This window comes from Arvicanthis niloticus, chromosome X (assembly GCF_011762505.2).
Source record: "Arvicanthis niloticus isolate mArvNil1 chromosome X, mArvNil1.pat.X, whole genome shotgun sequence".
Taxonomy (NCBI): domain Eukaryota; kingdom Metazoa; phylum Chordata; class Mammalia; order Rodentia; family Muridae; genus Arvicanthis; species Arvicanthis niloticus.
In genome coordinates, this window is record NC_047679.1 from 102524354 (window position 1) to 102528924 (window position 4571).

General features: G+C 44.5%; 1 pseudogene; it reads right to left on the reverse strand.

Moving 5' to 3' along the window:
* Window positions 1–324: 324 nt before the first annotated feature.
* On the reverse strand, window positions 325–4095 carry LOC117695115 (glyceraldehyde-3-phosphate dehydrogenase pseudogene; annotated as a pseudogene).
* Window positions 4096–4571: the final 476 nt, after the last annotated feature.

The window sequence follows — 4571 nt, forward strand, 5'->3', positions numbered from 1 at the left end:
ATTGCCAAATAGCTCCCTAGGGGAAGGTAAACAAAACCATCCAGTGTTCAGAGCTGTGGTTCTAAACCAATTAAGTTAGAACTGCTCTGAGTGCAGCACAATGTTCTTAAAAAAAAAAATACCCCCAGGTGATTTCAATTTACAACCAAGGTTAAAAGCCACTACTTTATTGAGATCATCTAGCCTTTACATTCTCAACTCTAAAATGGGGGTGGTAAGAATATCTGATTCATAAGTTATTCTCAATATCAAAGAAAATATTTCTGAAAATAAAGGTAGTGTGGTATGATTTCTCCCATCTACTGTGAAATACTTATCCTGGGCTTATAAAACTGTGGTCCCATAGCCATCACGTCACAGCTTTCCAGAGGGGCCATCCAAAGTCTTCTGGATAGCAGGAATTATGGTCATGAGTCCTTTCACAATGCTGAAGTTGTCATAGATGACCTTGGCCAGGGTGGGGGCTAAGCAGTTGGAGGTATATGTCTTAGTCAGTGTTTTATTGCTGTGAAGAGACACTGGGACTATGGCAACTTTTGGGAAATAAAGCATTTAATTGGGAATTTACTTAGTGTTTCAAAGCTTTATTTAGTTCATTATCATCCTTATGCCAGGGAGCATAGTAGCACACAAGCAGACATGGTAGCTGAGATTTCTACATCTAGATCTGCAGGCAGCAGGAAAAGAGATAAACACTAGACCTGGATTCAGCTTTTGAAAAATGAAAGCCCACCCCCAGTGACACACTTCCTCTAACAAGACCACACTTCTTAATCCCTCTCCTGTAGTGCCACTCCCAAATGACCAAGCACTCAAATATATGAACCCATGGAAGCCATTCGTATTCCAACCACTAAAGTATAGTAGGCATTGTTGATGATGTTGAGTGAGTTGTCATACTTCTCACAGTTCACACTCATCACAAACACGGAAGCATCAGAAGAAGGGGAAGATATAACGATCCTTTTACCACTCCCTCATTTCAAGTGGGCCCCAGCCTTCTCCATGGTGGTGAGAACACCAGTAGATTCGACAACAGATTCAGCAGCATCACCCAATTTGATATTGGGAGGATCTTGAGACTGAAATATGAAGAAGGCCTTCCCATTGATAACAAGTTTCCCATTCTCAGGCTTTACTGTGCCATGGAACTTGCCATGGAAAGAATCATACTGGAACATGTAGACCATGTAGTTGATATAAATGAAAGGGCCATTGGCAGCAAAAATATCTACTTTGCCAGAGTTGGAGGCAGCCCTGGTAACTGGGTACCCAGTGCATCCAAATTTGTTCACTCTGACTTTTACCCTAATGCCTCATGGAAGAGCCAAGATCTGTACAAGATGTAGCCGTCTCTAGAAAGGAGTTGGCATAGGAGACTATATTTCTAAAAGTAAACTTTCAATTCATATCTGTTATATTAATTATGTACCCCTACAACTTTTTAAAGTCCTAAAATATAGAACATAATAGATTTTAAATTTTGTATTTATTTTTAAAATGTTATACATATGAGTATTTTGCCTGCATGTGTACCCTGAGCATTTCTGATGCACATGGAAACCAGAAGAGGGCACCATATACTCTGGAACTGAAATCACAAAGCTTTCCTGTGCGTGCTGGGAAAGGAACCCAAGTTCTCTGTAAGAGCAGCTAGTGTTCTTAACTACAGAACCATCTCTCCAGCTCCTCCCCTTTTTCTCTAGCAAGATATTTTCAAAAAGACTATTAGAACTAAATAAAATTCAAATGCGAAGAAGAACTGGAGTCAGGAATAGAAATGGGATTAAAAATGAAAAGGGATTCCCAAATCATCTGTACTTAAGATTATTGGGAAATTTTAGAGGTATTTTCATTAATGTTAGGAAGAAGGTAAAAACAAATTTGCCAAGAATATCATCTTGCCACCTCACACATTATTATATTGAAGGTGATAGACAAGGCAATAGAACAGGAAAATAACTAAATATGTTAAAATTGAAAAGGACCATATAATTATGATGAGGAATATCCACCAACAACTTGACTAGATTTACAATAACCAGTCAAAAAGGCAGAGGCAGGAGGATATCTGTGAGTTTGAGGTGAGTCTCATCTACATAATGAGTTCCAGGACAGCCAAGGCTACATAGTAAAATCTTGTCTCAGAAAGAAAAAATAGAATCACACATAGACATACACCTGTGTATAAGTATAAAAGTGTTTTCAGAAAGTTTTAACTAAAGATAGAAAACATACCCCAAATGTGAGTAGCACCAAGCAATGTGCTGGCATCCAGGGATGAGCAAAATGAAAAAAGTTAACTAAGCATTCATGTCTCTCTCCTTCCCTGGCTCACACTTCAGACTTGCTTGAGAGAACTGTAGTGTTCTGCCCTAAAAATATTCAATTATGTTGGAAAAAATCTTTTCAAGTGCCAAGGAGATACCTTCGTTATATGTGGAGTGGTGGGGTGGTGGGCTGTGAGAAGCAGCTGGGTGCTTGGTCAAGCATAAGTCTGGGACCCAGGACCCTTATTGGATGGCAAGAGTTCAGCTCTGCTCCTAGGCCCTGGTTCTTTTCATTTAGCTTCAGCCCTCCAACAACCCCTCCTACAGAGAGGTCTATGGCCATCAGTCACCAGGAACAGTCCTCAGGCCCTAGAGAGATTTACATACTAATGAGGTATCTGAAGGCCAGAGGGTGGAGCCAATTAAGCATTCTTCCCCAGCCCCTCCCCCATTCCTCCCTATTTAACTCAGGTCTGCCCTGGGTTTTACTGGGGGTGTGCATCCAGATCCATCCACCATCTGCCATGACTTTAAAGCCTGTAAAAACCCATGGACTTTCTAGTGTCATTGGGGCCGCACCATGAGGAACTGTGGAGCCACCGCAGCCATGCCTAACTTCCCTGTGGAGGAACCCAGAGTGTTCCCAGCCAACTACCGCCTGGCATGAGGAACCCTCTCTGCATTCCCAGCAACTACCTACAGCTGGTGTGACCAACATGGGACACAATCATTCATGCAACCAAGCAAGTACAAAAACCTCTCTCCCATGGAGTGCTGCCAGGGCCTCTTTCTTCTCCCCTTACCCTCATTTCTCTCAGCTGTGGGCTAGCCAGTCGCACTCCCACTGTAAAGTGAAAAATTATAAAGACCATTTTATGAAATATGTGTAGACTTTTTTTGCCTTAGATCTGAGCAGAAAAAGTGCAGGTTCCAGAAAGTGGAACTGAAAATAAGATTTCAGGCCTTCACTGCCCAAGAGCACATTCTGGGTGGAGGACATTATCCCTGAATCAGAGGACACTTGCTGGATTACATTCCTCAAGCCTCAGGCAGTAGGCCCACTTGTGGGTGGGAAAAGCCCAAAGCAGGAAGACACATTCCTGACCATAAAAAAAAATACAAGCCATCTAGGTGGGGCTGTGACTGGAGGAAGTGAGAAATATTTAACCTGAAATAGTTGGTAATGATCGTTTAGGGTAGGTTCCTCTGAAATGTTCCACTGTTCTGGGTTACCCCGCCCCCTTGGTCTTTCCAGTGTTACAACCTGTTGGTGTTCAAACTTTGTAAATCAACCAATCATGTGTAACCACGCAAAAATTCCTCCCTTTCCCTATAAAAGAAACCCCTCAGCTTGCTGGCCTTTTGTCAAAATTCTGTTCCTGCGTGGACAAGTAGTTTTGACCTTGGCTAGCCAATTCCCCCAATAAACCTCTGCTGATTGCATCCAGGTATGGTTTCTTGTGATTCTTGGGTGGTCGTGATTTCCTGAGACTTGAGGAAGAGTCTCCTGAGTTTGGGGGTCTTCACCACATGCCCCCTGGTCTCGGTCCTTCAGCGGCCTGGTGGTCTGAGAGCCCAAGGGCTTGAAACCAGTCAGTCCCTGATCACCTCTGGGGCCCAGGGATCCCCAATCCAAGAACTCTGCACCCCCGAGGAACCGGACTGAGACTTCACCATGCCAGGCGGGGCCCTGCTGCGTTAGCCTGGTGCCCTGAGCAGAGTGAACTGAGTCAAGACTCCCATGCTCCAGTCTCTTTGGAGCCGTGGGAATCACAACAGCCCAACAAGATTCAAGAAGCCATGCCCATGCCCACTTGTTAATCATTCCCCACCGATTCAATCAAGCTAGCCAACTCTGCCAAGTGAGTGACTCTCACCCCGTGAGGCCCCACCAGAGCTCTCCCTCTCGCCCCTCTTGGCTGCAGGCTGGTCCAGCCTGCTTGCCCCCAGTCTCAACTCTCTGGCTCTCTCTCTTTTTCTCTCTGTCTCTCCCTCTCCTCCATGTGCTCTCCAGCTCAAGGGCAAAATGGTGGCAACTCCCTAGCCTCTACTTTTTCCATCCTCCAGCTCCACAGAGAGGACTCCTTCACAGCTAACAACTGTCTTTCAGGCCACAGCACCTGCCGTGACTCTCGTTCTAAGACTCTTTCCCTTAAGTCAGAGATTCCCTTTTGTTTTGAGCTTTCAGGAGCACTGACTTCAGTCTTTGCTTGCTGCCTGCTAACATAGGTTTCTCTCTCCACCGTGTTCTCCAACTCAACAAGATGGCGGTGGCTCCCTAATCTCCACTCTCTGCCCCTC